Source organism: Argiope bruennichi, chromosome 4 (genome assembly GCF_947563725.1).
Source record: "Argiope bruennichi chromosome 4, qqArgBrue1.1, whole genome shotgun sequence".
In the NCBI taxonomy this organism is placed as follows: Eukaryota; Metazoa; Arthropoda; class Arachnida; order Araneae; family Araneidae; genus Argiope; species Argiope bruennichi.
The window spans coordinates 100892444-100912471 of NC_079154.1; the positions used below are offsets into that span (position 1 = coordinate 100892444).

The 20028-nt window shown below is 25.9% G+C and overlaps 1 protein-coding gene across 1 annotated transcript in view; it reads left to right on the forward strand.

Annotated features, from left to right (window-relative positions):
* Positions 1–14460: 14460 nt before the first annotated feature.
* Positions 14461–20028, forward strand: part of LOC129965450 (dystroglycan 1-like) — a 73444-nt gene continuing 67876 nt past the window's right edge. Inside the window, exon 1 of the mRNA XM_056079322.1 lies at positions 14461–14668. The gene's annotated coding sequence lies outside the window, so the exon portion shown is untranslated. The remainder of the gene's footprint in view (positions 14669–20028) is intronic.

Genomic DNA, 20028 nt, shown 5'->3' on the forward strand with positions numbered 1-20028 from the left:
CATAAAGGTCACATTAATTTAATAATACTTTTTTTAAATTTAAAAATAAATTCATATTACTTAAACAAATTAAATCAACAATAAATTCTTAGTTGACGAAAAATATTATTATTTTATCAGTAATTTTTATTTATTTGATTACGAGTTCTTTTAACTTTTAAATGAACTTCCTTTTTGTATTTATTTTCAAAATAAGTATGATCCAAATTACATATCTGTAATGATTAATGATCTTTTTTTGCGCCAAAACTATTTAAACTATATAAAATCCCGTCTCTTCAGTAAAACACTTCTTTAAAAAAAATAAGAATACTACGATATTCCTTTGTTTGAAACGAAATACTTTCAATTAAGTTGTTTTATGAAAGCCATTAACTGTCTAAGAAATGTGGTGTTAAACAAGAAATGAAAGCGAAAACTCTTCGCGAGAAACGAAAAGTTTAGCAATTAAATTACTAGCACAAGTTCTAACAAAATCAGCCAAAAACAAGAAGAAAATACAATTACTTTCGCCAAACTTAATACTTCTTGCAGAGTTGGCGCAGTAATTTTCGTGCTAGAGATATTTTTGCTGAAATTATATCATACATCTATTAAGGATAATAATATATTTTGCTCATAATTTAGTTTTTTAAAAGTTACCTCAGACTTAATTCATTTTTCTGAATTAATAGATTTTTTTTAATAAATCTAATGTAATGTAACAAAATCAGCCAAAAAACAAGATTAAGATGCTATTACTTCCGCCAAACAATAATTCTTGCAGAGTTGGCGCAATAATTTTCATTCCAGAGATATTCTTACTGAAATTATATCATGCATCTATTAAGAATTATAAGTTAGTTTTACTCAGATTTTAATTTTTTACGCGTTATCTCAAGATTTACTACATTTTTCTGAACTAATAGATTGTTTTTTAATAAATCTAATGTAATTATCGATGTTATACTATTGTTATTTTTGTTAGGTTTTTATTTTATCGTCCATATCCAATTTTATGGAACTATTTAATTTTATTCTTCTCTGTTTTATCAGATCTTTAAGCGCCATAAAAAAAAAACGGATTTTTTTATTCCTGAGTTTTTTTGCTGTTGGAGTTTTTGTTGGAAGCAATCGGATTTTTTGACACCCCATTAATTTAGTCCATCGAAATGGCGAGACGTTGTAATGAAGTTTTGGAATTCCGCGTCGTCTGAGATTTGAGGATGAGATTGGTGGACAAAAATCAATAGAGGAAGGAACCCTGATGAGCGTCAAATCAAAACTTAAAATAATCTGAATTACTGCCAAATCTGATAATACGTTTTTTAAACACCACACTACAATAGAACATCAATTGAAAATATATAGAGAATAATTGAACATTTAATCTAATCTGTATTTAGGTATACAGGTATAGAAAAAAAGGAAAAAAAATTAGGATGTAAAGAAATGGAAGAAAGTATGAAACATTTGTCTATATTTTATTCTTTTTTCTGTAACCCAATATAGATCAGAGATCTTAACCTTTGTACATGTATCATTAACGGTATATTCTACTTTTTAGAACACAATTTTTATACAATATATTTCAATTAATGTTCAAAATTATATGTAAAATACCATCATGAATATAAATACATGAAATCATCGAGTTAATAAATAGGTTATAAACTTCTCTGACAGATAATGATCAAGCACCATTATCTGTTATCGGGATTATCTCCATGAGGATTCCATATACGAGATGTTTATAATGATTTTTTTTGCATGGATTTTAGCTTTCATGTTGTTTGTTATTGTTTCTTATGGCACTTGCCACGGACAAGCCCGCTGTTCAAAGACAGCGGATTTAAGCCTAAGGGCGAGCGTCTCTTGTTTTTATCGTAGAGTCAACTTGGACCAAGAGTACGACTTGACTACTCACGCATCACTCATTCGTTTGCACAACCCCTTTTTACAGGAGGGCACATTCACACATCTCACAGATAGAACAGGAAGAACAACTATGCCCAAGCCGGGACTCGAACCCGGGACGCCCAGATCACAGGGAAGATGCGCTACCCCTATGGCAGGACACCGACTTCAAGTTGCTTTCCTTTACCATTCAGTCCGCCAATTTTTCTATATGTCCAGTGTTGAGATCGAGATTTATTTGTGGTTTCTTAGTTCATTCGTAAAAGTGCTCTATTGTTGTTCGAGAAAGTGCTCTTTATTTGACAAGATACCCGAATAACTAAGAAGTTTCATATTCCTCTAACTGCATAATAATAATGCTACGACAAACCTCCTCTCCGATGGTGGGATATACCTACTTTCAAGGACTCCTTCCATGGCATGCTTGTAAAGAAGTCTTGCATTATGTTGTTGACAGTGACAGTTCTGTTATTCGGTTTCTCTGTGTGGCCAGACAGTTCGTGGTATCCAGTGTTTTGATTAAACTTATAATACTCTAAGCCAGATAATCATTCTCCTGAATCAACGTCGCACATAACCGATGGCAAATTAAACGAGCGCCAAGTTCACATAAATGGTGGATATTCCGTACTATAGAATTACAAGCCCGCGTTAAATGTATCACAATTTCAACATTCTGTTACCATCGAGTAAGTTCTAAGATAGCGTGTATTATTGAAGAAAGGAATTTAGGAATACATACGAAATGAAAGATGCGATATTTTCTATAGAAAGAAGGAAAAATTCAGCTACCATTGAAAAGTAGATCTAAATAAAAACTTTATCTTCATAAAAACACTAGAATATTCGGCTGCATCTCATGAATCTCATCATGAATCGAGTCACGATCAACACAGGATATATCAAATTAATTGGGTACAAAAGTTTATACTGGGATATTAATAACCTTTTACTTTCATAGAGATGGTAATCAAAGAGCTTATAGAGAGACTTAAACAAATCTTTAATAATAAACGCTGGTACTCGGATCCAGATCCATCAGAAATGTGAATGACGATGGCAAAGTTTTCAGAAATATGGGCTCAGTTGGGAACATGCTTCTTAGATTTATGAAACCATCGAACATAGCATTATTTCATTTTCTCTAACGCTTTTATTTTAATGTGCATCAGTGATTCTAAGCTTTCCTCACCAAGACGAGAGAGTATGAAGCTCTATTTTACCGAAGAAGTGCCATACAAACATCATGGGGCCAAGTCTTCTCATTTTGGTATGAAACGGAAGTTTTAAAAAAGAGATATCATCCTCATCATTTTAATCACGGTACAAAATTACTATATCTATCCCAAAATAGCCTAAATATGACTAAACTAAGGAATTTATCTTATTTTGCATTTATAAGCTTGAAATCTATAGTATACCCCTGTTTTGTATAACTGTTTTCTTTAACTCTTTCATAAATTAATTACAATTTGTATGCATTCGTATGCAAAGTTAGACGACGAGTTATGCCGCGTATCATCGATATCACCAATATTGTAACTTCGGGATATGCCGTATCTGTCTATATAAGCATTCTATAGAATTCTCCGATAAAACACTATGAAACTATTTCGGTAATAGGCAAATCAAATCAATAACAGCAAAATAAAATAATGAATCTTGTCTTTTAAAGTCTCTAGACTTTTCGTGAATCTACAAATTCTATTTCAAATATGATCGCTTATAAAAGTTTCCGTGAGCTGAATGTCATTAAACATCTGCGTCTTGAAAAATATAAATGTAAAATTCGAAATATTTTGACGTTTAGCAAACATTTAACATTGTTTTAACTTTGAAATACATTTTAGAATGGATTTGCTGAGTACTGTTTAAATAAATCAATGAGCATTGTCAAAAACACTGATCAAATCTTTCTCCTTTTTTAATCTTTTAAAGTATGTGTGATTATTACTATTTTTGTGTTTCTGACTCTAAATGTATCTCAACATTAAACTTTGCTATGGGAGCAATTTACTTGAATAAAATAACAAACGAGAAATGTCTTTTTTTTATTTGACATCAAATATTTTTAATGTTTTTTTAAACCATAAGTGGAATTTATTATTACTTAGTAAACTGCGACTTTAAATGCTTTTATTTTTCATGAAAACTGCTGTTAATGATTCATTTGAGAAAAATATTTAGGGAAACTACAGATGGACCATATAATTTATACTATCTATTTCATTTTGTTATCCAGTTAAAATTTTTAGCTTTTATATATTTCACTTACAAAATGTTAAATGTCATTTGGACTTATTCTGAAAAAATTTAAAACATCATGTTATTGCTTTAGCAATATTTGTACTAATAAAGGGGAAAATGCTCTTTTCGTCAAGTAACGATTATAAAAATGATTAACATTATTTCCAACGAATTATTTATATATCTATTTCGACCAAAAGTTATCTTTTAACATATTTCTATCTTGAATACAAATAACTGCGAAATAAATTAGGATGGCAATTTATCAGTTAAATTCAAATAAATTTAATAATATATTTATTGATATATATAATTCTAAATTGTTATCGATTATTTGGTCAATTTAAAAAAAAATTATCCAATTCATCTTCTCTTTAAACTTATAAATTTTCACCAATCTCAGAATTTTAATTATTATTTGTTGCAATAGCCTTATTTTAAAAAATCTAAACATTCAAGGAATTAAAAATAAATTAGAATAAATAAAATTAAAAATATACCAATATAACGAACACACTTTTTCTATTTATATATCTACAATAAAAAATTCAACAGTTTGTATTCCGAAATTTTTACTGACGCATATTTAAATTAATCTCAATACAAAATAAATGTCCTGATTTAAAAACAAAATTTGTTATGTACAATTATGTTTAAGACTAATTACTGAAATACTGCACAATAAAATGCTATATTTCCAAGAACAATAGAATATGAAACTTACAATTGAGATTTCCCTGTTTTCTGTTACAACTAAAATCGAGATTTTCTTATTTGTTTAGTATTAAAATAAATTTTCCAAATGATATTGATATTTATATGTAAAAAAAACTGGAAATCAGGAACTGAGGTGAACTGAACCCAAGAGGTGCTAAGGACAAGTGATATAGTTAAAATAATGCAATCTAATTAAGTTAAAATTATAAAAAAATGTCATTTGACAACTTTTTTTTTTCATAAATGGTGTTAAAGCTTACTTTTAATATAAAACTTTATATTGCTTCTTCTCACATTAAAATATTTATTTTTTTGTTCCTATTATATAATCACATAAAACATTTTTTCATTCAGATCTGAATGTTTGATAACTATTTTCTCTTTAGACTAATTGAAAAAGATTTTTTTTTTTCGCTTAGTCCCAAAGATATTAATCTAAATTTCAAATATTACTTATAATCTATAGAATTTAAGAAATTCTCATTGGAAATTTTAAGAATAGATTCTTTAGAATTTACAAGAATTTTATTTTTTTCTTGTACTAAAATATCTGCAACCATTATATGACTCAAGCTCTCAAAATCTTTTTCAGTACATTTTATCTTTTTTGACCAAATATTCTGAAAATAGAAATTTTAACTGACATATTTTGAGAGAATATTTTTTTATCGTATTCTGAAAAAGCCTCAAGTACTTTCTAGTTTTTGCTTGAATAGAAGGGTAAATTTTGTATTTCAGTTATTTCGCATTCAAAAACGAATTTTTATTTCAAAAGTAAATAAAGCAAAAAAGAGGAAAGGTCTCCAAGTTTAATTTTTTTTATTTGAAGGAATAGTTTTCTTTATCTGCTGCTAAAACATTTTACATTTTTAGCTGAAAATATCTAATTTGTTTCTAAAATTGAGCCTGAATTTCCGTGAGAAGTAGTGAATACCCCATTCAAAAATATCTTACACAAATTTATTTTTTTAAGAAAAATACACTATTTGAAAAATTATATTATTTATAGCAGAAAAAAAGAAAGATTACAGATACGCCTGTAAGATTTAATATAAATATTGTTCTCAATATCAATTGAAATTCCTGATCACAACATACAATAAAGGAAATTACGTAAATGAAACATTTTGGAAAATTTAAAAACAATATTTTAAAATGCAAGTGTTTCTTGAGAAGCTTTTAACAAAATCAAATTAAATCGTATCATACAAAAATAAAGACAAAACTTTATGTTAATATTCATTTCTCTGAATTTTATAACTTAAGAGCTAAATTACTTTTTGACATTAAATAAAAGTTCTGACTGACGATGAATAGAATTAAAATGCAGTTTAAATTTGTGCCTAAAGCAAGAAAATTTATCCATTTTAGAAACAGAAAAGCAGATCCTTTGAAATATAAACTTTCTTATGTGACTACATTTAACTTTTGAAAATATTTCTTTAGTGTTTAGTTATATATTTCGTTAGTTTAAATATTAAAATCAATAAAACTTTATTTAAACAGATGTATGTTCAACCATGGATAACAAATCGGCTGTCCATTTGAAAGTCACCTAGACGGATACTTTTCTTTAATTTCTTTTTTCCGTGCTTTAACAGTGCGTTCAGATTTAATCAAAAAACATAGGAACAGTCTTTAATCAAATATCAGACAGTTTGAATTTTATATGACTTGATATGTATATTTACAAACAATCATTTTACCGCACATCAAATGTCCGATTAATCTCTTACCCACAAACCAAATTGGTTATGTGTCTGACAAACTGGAATATATTTCTGATAAGAGATATTTAATCTTTTCATAAGCATTTCTTCTCTTATTAAACAGAATTTTTTAAACCATTTTTGTTAACATTAAGAATAATTATAAATATTTCTAATATTATAATTAACAGATACTGGATTCAACTATCAGTTGTTACTACTATCATATGCAGAATATCATAATAATATTCATCGTATTAAATGACTTAATACATCTGGCAATCCCCAAGAGGAAAATATTTCCTTATTTTTAATATAAAGAAATGCTTTTTATCAAATAGTAAAACATCTAACATCCTGTAATCGTTAATAACTTTTTTTAAATTCAAATGAGAAAATCAATTTCGTCAAATGTTCTTTAAAGCTCTCGGAAACTAATTTTCTTCTATAACTTATAAGCATTTTTTAGAGAATAATATAAAATTGAGATAAATATTGCAAACTACATAAGATTTATAAAGAATTTACAATGATTTCATTTAAAATAATTACTAATGTTAATAAAAATTTAGCCATTTAATTACTAACCATGAAACCTAAATCCTTATATGAACTATTCATAAAAACAAATCAATAAACTCCATTTTTTAAAATTTATTTTCTATTTCGGAGCCAAGGCCTTCGAGATACTACTAATTATTTATATTCATAGTACGTTCCCCTAACAGAAATGATCGAGACCACTTAATGAAAAATTTAGTGGTAATCAAAATAAGTATCATTTATTTCAGAAGTTAATTGACTTCACACCCTTATATAAATTCACCAAACGACACCACAGCATGCATTACATTCCAATTTCTGATGCAGTGTGTGAATGATCAGTTAAAAATTGTGTCAATTGAAATGAAATTTTCTGTAAGTGGGCTATTTGTTTAATGATTCTAATTTCGCCATTATCGAATCGCATGCGAAAAGAATTCACAATATTTTTCCACTTGATAATTGCTATAATATAGTCTAAAAATGTAAAAAATAAAAGCGAAATTATTTTTTACGATTTCTAGTGATTCATGGTTCTATTAGGCATCGTTTTCGTTCAAATGACTCATCAGAATTTTTTTCAACAAATAAATCTATTTGAAAAATTTATCGCTAACAGAAAAATAAATTACTAGAGTAGAAATAATTTGGTTGAAAATGTTTTAGTTAAAATTAGAACGGTCGAAAACCCAAATCATACAATGCAAATGTGACATTAAACAAGATTCAGAATTCAATGTAATTAAAATTATAAAATCTGTTTGTTATAAGTAGATACTAGATTTTTAAAATTTAGAACAGTCGTTATAATATGCTAAAATTAGAATTTTGAGAAAAGTAAAGATATGATGAACCCGTTGAAATACCTTCCTCTTATTAAACATGATGATTATAAAATTTAAAATCGAATCGACATAATGGGACATCAAATACTGCTGATGAAGAAGACATAATCTATGTAACTGAATAATTATTTTAAAAAACTAATTTTAATAATCAGTGTATAATAAAATGAATACGACAGCGAAATTTTTCATCAATAAAAAATCCTTTGAAGACTGAATCCGATTGTATAACTCTTTACATTTGCCTAATCGATAAACTTTCTCAGACACGTCAAAATATTTTAATAATAATGACGATAAATCCGAAAATGTATTATTTTATATTGTTTATAATCTGTTTAGATAAAAGATAAAAATGTTATTATACATTCTACAATGTTTATTTAAATGGAATTTTAAATATATATATATATATATATATATATATATATATATATATATATATATATATATATATATATATATATATATATATATATATATTCTCCATTTTCTGTTTTCTGAAAGTACTCGATTTGACAAGTGAGCAAGATATATACTTCTTGGAATTGTAAACAAATGTCGAAAAAAATAAAATCAATAATTAGATTATACTACTATTGATTTGATATCCATATATAATTATGAATAAATTACTATTGATTTATATATATATAAATAGACTAGTAGGTGAGTACAAGCATATGACAAATAAATCGTATTTTCAAGTGCCTTTACTAGTGACTCAAAATTACTTATGGGAATTGCTGCCATTCTATTTGTAGATAAAGAGTGACAAATTTATATAATTAAAATAATTAAAATTGAAAAATCATACATAGTCTGTATGTTTGATATATATATATATATATATATATATATATATATATATATATATATATATATATATATATATATCAATAATGGAGTTCATTAACATACAGACTATGTATGATTTTTCAATTTTAATTATATAAATTTGTCACTCTTTATCTACAAATAGAACGGCAGCAATTCCCATAAGTAATTTTGAGTCACTAGTAAAGGTACTTGAAAATACGATCAAAATATGAATTAAAATTATTATTAAATTATTAAAATTCAAGGTTTTATTGTTTGATCCAAGATTCGAAATATGGCATATGATTTTCTTTTACAAGAGCAGACTAACGTCGAAATTATACTTCTGTAGTATAAAAAAAGTTTTACTTTACTAATATTTTAAAGTATACATATGTTGTTCGTCAAAAATTAACTTTAAAATTAAACTTTAATTAAAACCATTCATTAATTCGAACGGTTTTAATTAAAGTTCTTAGGTAATTAAAATTTTGTAATTATTCTGGGGAATCTAATATAAATATAATTTTAAAATATTAATTATATTTTGAAAACAATACAAAAAATTTGTTTCATTTCTGAATAATTTTTGATAGATATTCTTCTAATTTGTTTTCGCCGTATTTATTTTATTTCACGTGACCACAATCAATTTTGTAGTTTTATTGTACAACTGTTATATTTAAAGGGCTTAATATAGCTTAATTATTAAAATTATTTTTAATTGCGAAAAAATTTAACTTACAACTACTGTTATAAATATTTATTAAAATTACTTACTGTTTACTTACTATGTATATTTATTAAAACTGCTATTTATTTAAAATAAATCTTAGTTAATATTTGTTATGTAAAATTGTCGTTTTATTTTTTCTAAACCCATTTTAAGACCGATCTCTCTTAATTCAAATATTTAGGATAAATGAAATTTTTGTTAAAGTCTCTTCAACTTTGAACTTCCTGGTTATAAATATTTAAGTAAAAAGCGATGCAAATAAATTTTTAAGCTTTAAGCATGCTATTTTTTTTTCTAGAATATCAATACTGTGCAGAGTATTATAAAATTTAAGTTTCCAAATTGACAAGAAAAAAATAAAAAGATTTAATTTCAAGAATATCTGCTATAAACTATTTAATTTCTTTGAAGAGTTCAACCAAATTTAAAATATCTACAAGTAGAAAAGAAATATAATTTTACTGAAAGCACTCTCAAAATAATCATCTTCTTGATACTTTTTAAATATTTTAAGCCATTGAAGTATAATTTTTTTGGAGTTTTTCCACATTTTTGTGGCCTTTTGCTGGATAGAAAATATTTTATGATTTTACTTTATTGAGAACACTACTTCGTGTCTTTAAAATTGCGAGCTCTAAATGAATAAAATAGTTCATTCTTAAATTGTTTTATAGTGCATAAATCCAAACAACTAAATACGTATTTTTTAAACTTCATTCATAAATATTATGAAGAAAGATTTTGGTAATGGTTTTGTAACAAATAGAAAGAAGTGTAACAAATAACAAACAACAAAAAACAAATAGAAAGTAACAAATAGAAAGATTTTAATTAAAAGTGAAGGTTAATTAAGTGGAAAAAATTATTTTATCATTAAATTTATTTTTCCAACTAAATAAAACACATAGATATTTTAGATCATTTTATTTATCTGCCTTCAAATTGCCTCTCGCTATTGTATGATTCTTCAGATATTATAATTATTTATAAAAAAAAATTAGCTTTGGCGGCGTTGTTTTCAAAAATTCATTTTAATTAGAAAATAAGTTTGCAGACGATAAAACGATTTAGTGTGTTTAAATATTTTATATAAATTTACTTTTATGTACTTTTAAAATATACGTTAAAAGTATATAAAAAATAAATGTACATGTTTTGAAATATACATATAAGTATATAAAAAAATAGATACGTTATATGTAAATGTACTTTTAAAATATACATTTTTAAAAGCATTATTACTTAGTACGTGTAACTTTCCTCGACTGATAATAATAAATACATTATGACTTTTTCATGTATGATATTTACACTGAGTAATCATGATTCATACGGGATACACAACTTTTATGATCTGATAATTGTCAATGAAGACAAATAGTAATAATAGTAAGTAAAATTTTCGTAAAGATTCTATGGCAATTGATTAAATAGTTGATTTTTTTTCATTAATAAAAATCATAAAGATATATGTACTCTGAGCAGCAGCACCATGTGTATCAACTATGAAAAGAGGAAAGCTATTCAATAATTTTGTTAAATTGCTGAAGGTCATTGATTTAAAATAATTATTTCAGATATTGTCTGAAATAAATATTTTAATAATTTATTCAGACTGCAATCTCCTACCAACTTAAAACCTTGATTATATAATCTTTATTTTAACATATAAGAAACTTTTAAAAATATTTTTTATTCCTATAACAAGATATATTAATTTGCAATATGTGGCCCATGTTTTTATAGTTTAATTCAAGATTTTAAACATACATAAAAATATTTTTTTTAATTTACTGATTAATAATCACAGTCGATTCCAAAACGTTTCATCAATTAAAATCTGTAAAATTGTTTTACTACATTTTCTGATTGAATACATGAAATCCAAATCTGAAAATAATTTACTTAAGATTACGAAAACTGTTACGAATAATATTTAAAACAAAGTTATGTGAGAAAAAACAAATTCTTTTCTAGACCAAAAGAAAAATCTATTTTAATAGCTTTATTTGTATTCCAGAAAATTATTGCTAAAAATATAATAGTGCAAAATTTTATAAAATTAATAATAATTTTTAGATTTAATTACTTCAAAATTATCTCAATTGGCTTATATGTATTGCAATAAATGCAGAACTTAAAAATTCAACTCTTCGTCTAATCATAATTGTCTAAAGGATTTTTCTGGTAGAATGGGCTCTAAAAATGCAATCTATTGCAATCGATTTCTTACTCATTTTCTGAAATGAATTTTGAAAATTTTCATACTTATTTGTATGTTCTTTATCACAATATACTATTTTATTAATTTTAGAACTGGATTACCAATTAACACATTAATTTAGTTGCTTTTAACTTTCATCCTATTTACACCATTTAATAATGAATTGGATAAAAATTGATTACAAAATTTCCTAATGTCTTTAGATAATAAAATTAAAAAGAAATTAAAAGGGGAAAATAAATAAAGTTCTAAAAATTGCTTTTTTCCTTAGTGAATTAATAAAAGTCTAGTTTGAAATTTTTATTAAACTTATTTATTTTAGAGTAGCATCTCATTTTTTAAAAACTTTTCCACGAATAAATTCCTAATTTTTAAACGGTGAAGTATTATATATAGAAATAAGTTAAACGAGAATTTATTTAAGTAAATAAAGCATTTGTTGCTGTTTAAAAAGTAATTATATTACTCTAGCTACCATGTACTAATAATTTTTGCACTTTGATGTAATATTTTCTTCCAAAAAATATACATTTCAAATAAATTCAAAATATAAAAATATTATTTCAGCATATTAGACTAAACTTATTCACATTTTTTCAAGAAATTTGAAATGTGAAAAAAGTAACATTTTAAAGATTTAAACAAGATAATTTGAAAAAATGTTTTGTTTAAAAACAAATCCAAAATGGTCAGCGTAGCACGTGACTTGCATTTAAATAATTTAATAATAAGTTAGTGAAAAAATTAAATAAATAAAAATATTTTTAAAGCCATTTTTATTTGTACACTTTTTAATCCACTTTAATATAAACAAAATGTTTATAATAATAAGTATTTTCGTCATTTGATTTTCTAAATTTATATTTCAGTATTATTATTAGTATAAAACCATGTAATTAATTTCCAGATGACTGAACCGGTATGAAGTCAAAATGCAATTAATATTAAAATGTTAAATAATAATTATGTTCTGTGAATATTAAAGTATTGTAATTTCATAAGTCCAACAATGGTCCAAAATTTCAAAATTCTAGAAAAGGAAGTGAGTATAATATTAGTTATTAAATTCCATCTTTACAAACATAAAATCAAGTAAGATTAAATAAGTAAACAAAAACTAAAGCGTCTTCTAAAAATTTTCATTGGCAATCGCATTTCTGCTAATAAGCTTTTAATTGATAAATTGCTGATATTACATTTTAGCATTTTCTAGCTACCATAGCATTTTATTCAGCTTTTGAATAAAAAGGCTTATAGTTTTCTATAGATATATTTATGATGATAATTTATTCTATAAATGTTCAAAACATTGATGAAGTCCCAGTTTTTGTAAACATTATAAATTCCCAGCATTAAATCATCCATTGTAAGTCATTCATTTATCCATCCATAACTTAAGTTCAAAAATCTGCCATAAAAATTACAAAATACTAAAGACCCTGTAAAATAAAACACTAGCAACTTACAGAATGTTTCTATCTAAAAATTAACCCCATAACAAACAATTCACTTCATATATATCTTCTATTATTCTTCCTTCAAATAATTTATAAAAATTTCTTCGTGCCTAAAGCGCTTAGTTGCAGATTTTTAAGAGATAGTTTTGTAGATAATTTACTACGAATTATAATTTGACAAAGTTAATCATATTGGCCGTTTACATCAAAACATATTTCCTGTCATAAAGTTATAAAATGTCGACATTCCCATAAGATAAGTAACTAAATACGCAATATTTCAATATTAAAAAAAAATCTTCGAAATATTCGTTTACGTCCCATTTTTTTTATTATTATTGTTATAAAAAACTAAATTGTATTTTAAAAACTAAAGTGTATTCCAATTATCTAAAATTAAATTATCTGCCATCCAAATCACAATTTATCCAGATTCCTTTGTAGTTCAAGTATTTAAAAGTAATATTTTAGAGACGGTTATATCGATAACTTACGAAACAGAGCCGATTCTCAGACATGAAATTATCAAATGTCAAAGTTCGAATGCAATAGAATCAGAAACCAAGTATAGATTATTCCAAAATAAAATATGCTTAAAAATGGCTAGTTTCTTCCACATTTTTTCTTTTTTGTGTGTGTTTTCTCTATACAATTAATAAAAATATCTTTGTGTTTCCAGCATTCAAATATAATTTTCTAAAAATTGCTATATTGATAATCTATTATATTATCAATACAACGATTTGAACAGTTATATTGATTATTTGCTAAGAAACATTTTCAGTCATGTAGTTATAAAATGTCAAAGTTCCCGTAAAATCGAATCGACAGAAAGTTCTTTCAAAATAAAATATTCTCTCAAACGATAAGTTCTTTCGTATTTTTTTTTTTTTCATGCTTTCTTAATAAAATTTATAAAAATGTCTTCAGCATTTAATCAAGATCAGTTGTGTAAATGATTTATTTCGAAATTAAGAGAACCTCAGTTACTTTTCATTCTACACAACCCAATATTACAAGACTCACGACAAGCAAATCTCCACGCACCTTCTCTTTTCGATTTACGACGCGTATTTATCGTTTACTCCGGGGGTTTGTAAAATGCCGAAGAGAAACTCAGCGTAAAAATTTTACTCTACCCCTTCAACCCATTCGAAAGGTCGCAATGGATCATTCCCAAGCAAATCACGTGTGCGGGTCAGAAGGCAGCGACGCCCAGCGGCGAAATCACGAATCGAATTCCGCAAAGGCAAAATCAAAACTGGCCGAACGAATCCGCTGGCGAGTGGCTTGCTCGAACGGCACAAGGAATTGCAGTTTTCCTCCTACACATCAGAAGCGAGAAGTGAACTCATCATCTCTTTCATCAATCGGTACTACAAGGATGAATCCAGAGGAATTTCGGATGTGCTGGACTTGATGAACTGTAATTCGAGCGTGAATCTTATGACCAGTGCAGTGGTTGGTTGTGGAAGGTCAGTAATTTACGAGCTTACTATATTTGTATACTCGAATGAGCTTCAAAATCTATACTTTACGATATAGTGGAGGGGAAATTTGATGGATCGTCTTAATCATTCAGTGCTCTTTTATTTTTCCCCTTAATTTTTTTGTTTTAACTTATGAATAGTTGGCATGATTGATATTAAAAATACGGGCATTGTTTTTAGTTTAAAAATAAAAATAAAATTTTTAATAGTTTCAAAAGTATTTGAAATTTTAATAGATAAAGTAGAGAAAATCATATTTTTGAAAAGGAAAGGATTGTTATTTAAACATTATAAATGTAATTTTTTTCTTCAGTAAAAATTCAAAATATATATTTATTTATGACAAACATTTTTTAATTAATATTTCCAATTAAGATTTTATGAGCTTGTGTTCCATTTTCAGTTTTTTCGAATAAGTTTATTTCGCAAAAGATTTTTACAGAAACCGATAAATGCAATTTTTGTTCTTCAGTTAAAATTTAGAATATATTTTTTTGTGATAATAATAACATGCTTCTTTTTTAACTAATATTTCCATTAAAGGTTTTATGAGCTCGTATTCCATTTTCAGTTTTTTCGAATAAGTTTGATTTGTTGAGAATATCTGATTTTAAAATGTCCCTTCTTTCTTTCTTGTTTTAAATTTGAACTAGTATGCGTGTAAGGCCCCAGCATTATACAATATTTATGAGGGATTTTTTTTTCCTTTTTTCTTTTTCTTGCTTTTCTTTTCTTTTTTTTTTTCTTTTTCTTTTTTTGTAGCTATTGTTATTTTGTGCAAAATATGTAACAAACTGTCTGATCTTTAATTATTTATTCTGATTAGTATTATTGTTATTATGTCTCGGTGCTAAAAATATACCAAGACTGAAATTTAAAAAAAAAGTCTAATTTTTTCACTGCTATTTTTATTTATAAAATGCATTATGTCATTATTTTTTATAATTAATGAAATAAATGAATAATGTGATCAAAAACAAATCAGTTATGAAAATAGGAGAAAAAATTAATCCGTATTTGTTTACTGCAGAATTGTTTTAATTAAATTAAATTCCACGTTGATTATTTTTTATTTAATATATAAACTTATAGTCATCAAACAATGTTTTTAATATTTGAAATAAATGCATTTTAAGAAAACAAAATAATGTCTTTTCTGGAATTTTAAATTGATACTATTATTCTAAAGAATACTTTTATTATTTTTTTGTGTTATTCCTTATTTTTTTTCTCGGTAGAATTATGAATACAAAGGTATAAAAATTTCTATGAATCAAAATTTCCACAGTTTAATTCATAATTTAACTGCATAAAACTAGTGTACCAGTTTTCTGCTTGCATATTTTGTTTAAAATATTGAAGAAATAAAAATTATTATTTTCGGTTTCTAATTGTCTGGAGTTGGGTTGATTATATTCTCAAGTAATAATAAAAATTATTTTTAAATTTATTATCTAATTTCATTATTAGAGAATGTTGCATTTCAAGATGAATCGCATCTCTTTGAGTGTTTAAATAAAATAATCCATTTCTAATTCCTGAAGAATACCGCCATGAATTGGAAATTTTGTATAAATGAGTTAATTAATTGAAAAATAATTAAAATTGTGTTTTAATATTTATTATAAAAGCTTATATTTCTTTTCCTGACATTCGTGCCTATCACATTTTGATTTTAATTTTAAAAAATACTTTATTACAGGAAAAAAAACGATTACGATTATTACCATCTCGCATAGTGATAAGATGATTATAATTTATTGTAAATTCTTGCTAATTAAATTTGATGTTCATTATGCATAATATCTTGAAATTTTCATAAATTAATAATTGTTGTATTAGCTTTGGTGAATCCATAAAAAAAGCGATAATGTAGAGAGCATTTATCCGAATAATTTCAAATTAGTTGGAAAGTAATTAAAACTTTCGGAGTATTGACTCATTTCTAGACGCACCCATACCTTCCTATTTTCTTGTTTCTATATGAAAGTATAGTTTGACTCAGATGTTTTTTATTGCTATGTATTTTGATATAGCGTGGTTCTAACGGTTTGGTGGCTGGCATTTGTCCTCAGGTTGTCCTCGTTTGTTGAAAGAGAGAAAAGTATGAAGCGGAATTAAGGATGCGAAGAAATAATAGAGTTGTAATAAATACTATTGCATATAACTGAACTTATTTTTTTATACTTCTCTTTACTAAATTATCTTTAACTGAGTGTTATGTGAAGAAGAGGAATACAGCTAAATATTTCTAGCAAACTTTGGTTCACGTCCTTCTTCAACTTTTCAAAATAGAGTTGTCTGATATCATACAATTATACTGACATCCGCCATTTCGTCAGAGGGAGGTTATATACTTCTCTTATAAGGTGATCAATTTTATTAACATCACGCATCCGCAAAAGTGACACCCGGTCATTGCGGTAGCCTGTCATTTATAGTAGAAATGATCATCAAGGAACCTACTTATTGTCTTTTAAATTACTATTCATTATTATTTTTAAAAAAAATCGTTAAAAAAAGTTATCCAGAAGTATCAGAGTAATACATTGCTTATAAAAATAAGAAATCTATAACAAATTAAATAATGATTACTATATATTATGACTACATACCTATTTATGCACTCTTTTCCATTTATGTCATTAAATTTCAAAATAATATACAGAAAAAGGTTTGCATTTATTAATTTATTAATGTAAAGAAATATTAATAATATTTATTTGGTTAAAGGCACTTCCTCTTTAAGTTCCAATAAAAAATACAAAAAATAAGTATACTATACTACTATAAAAATACTATACTAAGAAAGATAAGTCCTTTAAAAAGTGATTTCTTAAGAGAAGTAAACAAAAGATTTAAAAAATAAACAAGGCGCATTGAATTGTGCAAAAGTCGCTCTAAAATCCAAAATCTTTTTCCCTAAAAACCCTGGAGAGACAAAAGGATCAATATTTTGATGAATAGTTTTCACCGAGAAAGTAAGAGAGTGAAAAACATCTACTTTGCAGAATTCGAAAGTGGAGAAAAGCGATTAATATATTGCTTGTTTCCTCTCACACCTGGCTAGGCAGATGGTCCCAGAGGAGTTAAAAGATAAAAGGCAGGGTTAAAGAAAAATAATAAAAGAAGAGGGGGAGAAATATTCCCGCCAGATGCTCCTAACAACCATTTTATCGATGGGATGGATCATGGAAGACTGCGTAAAACAATTAGTGAAGTGCATGTTTTATCTTCTGTTATTAAACGTCATGAATTCATATGAAGCTATTATAATGAATCAAATTACCTTATAAAAGTTGTTCATACATTTTGAGCAATGAATAGGTAGTATGAATGCTTTATTTGGTTTAAGTAAAATTTAATTTTCCGAATTGTTTCTACTTTTCATGATAGATTCGTTTCTCAGTAATCTCTATTAATTAAAGCTTGATTTTTATTTTTAAATAATACATTAATACTTCTAAAATCTCGAAATTATATTAAAAAAAATTTTTAACTTTTGTAAAAATTCTTTTTTTTTTTTTTTTGCTTCAGTTTAATTTATTTTTTTCTTAATCTTTTATTTTTCATTTCATTCTTTATTCTTTTGTTTAGTACTTTACCTATTTTAATTAACCACTAATTGAAAAAAAAAAATAGTTCTTTAGTACTGTGAAAACTAATTTAAAGCTCATACAACTACGTATGGAGTACATCAATATACGTATTTACGTGTGTTGAGTGCTAAAACCAGTCTATAAAAACTTCATAATTTTTTTAGTTGTCTTGTTTTGGTTTTAAAATTATAAAAGACATGCTGTTAATTACTGGAGGATCTTTCATAATGTTAAATATTTGAAAATTCTGTTATGTTTCAATATTTCTAGTTCTACAACTCAGAGCCACGATTTGTAGGCTCTAGTTTAATGCACGTATTTACGTGTGTTGAGTGTTAAAAACAGTCTATAAAAACTTCATAATTTTCTTAGTTGTCTTGTTTTGGTTTTAAAATTATAAAAGACATGCTGTTAATTACTGGAGGATCTTTCATAATGTTAAATATTTGAAAATTCTGTTATGTTTCAATGTTTCTAGTTCTACAACTCAGAGACACGATTTGTAGGCTCTAGTTTAATGCATAGCAATCATAAACTCACTTCACTAGACAGGTGTTTTCCTAAAATTCTTTAAAAATTATTATTATTTTACCAAAACATAGGACTTTAGTATTCCTCATTTAGTTACAGTACCCAGTCAAACGTATTACAATATTTTTCTTTATGTAATATTATATGAAATAACTGATATAAATTGATCATCTATCTCATTATATAGAAAATTCAGGTAAGTTTTCTTTTAGAAGTTGATCCGTATCTGGAACTGATGTAAGTGCATGTTTCGGCATGTGCCTATATGTTCATTGAAAAACTGTTATGAATATTTTTAAACATTTATCTTTCTGTATATTTGAAGAAAACTAATGTTTTTCATGTACAATTGCATTTTAAAATATTAAAAATCCAATACTTTCCTTACATATAAAATTTCATAATTTGCATAATAACAATGATTTTATTTTTAAAAAACTTTTTCTTCGGTAATATTTGGTGGAATATTTGCTTGCTAGGTTAAATCAAATGACAGAAAATTTTCTCTTACTTAGAAAAATTAATTCACTGTTATTTTTAAATCGTTTCAAATAGCTAAAAGTGCGTGCCCCCCAAAAAAACTGTTATTTCTTACTTATCAATATTTTAAACGCTTGCAACTGAAATAATTAATATGAAATTTTCATTTATCAAGCCACAAAGTTTAACGTTTGTTTTTAGCGCATTCCAAATACCTAAATAGAAAAAAAAATTAGATATATTAACCGCCCATTCAAGAGTAAGTCGATTCCGCCTTGATAATATCTTAAATGCCTAATGCTACTGAATCCATATCTTGTGTAGGCGAAAGCGTGCATGTTTTTGTTCTTTTAGCTTTCTTCTTTTTTTCTTCTATATAACTATTTTAATTCCGAATGAGATTATTTAGCGATGTCTTTTTACTGTCTGAGATCCTTTAATCTTTAACCTTGAGACTTACACACGTCTAATTAATAAAAACGTGCTCAAGTCTTTTTCTGTTTTTTCTTACCGTCCAACCCAAAATGAAAATGAAGAACAAAACTTTCGTGGAACTGATGCGTTCCTTAATTGGAAGAGCTGCAATTAGTCTAAGTATTAAAAGAGTTTATTGGTCTTAGTATTTTTCTCTTTATGTAGAAAAGACAGTTGAAACAATGGCAACTTACGGAAGGATTAAAAAGAAGGCTTTCTTTTGTGTGTGTGCCGGCTGTCTCTGTTTAACTTGGTTTTTCT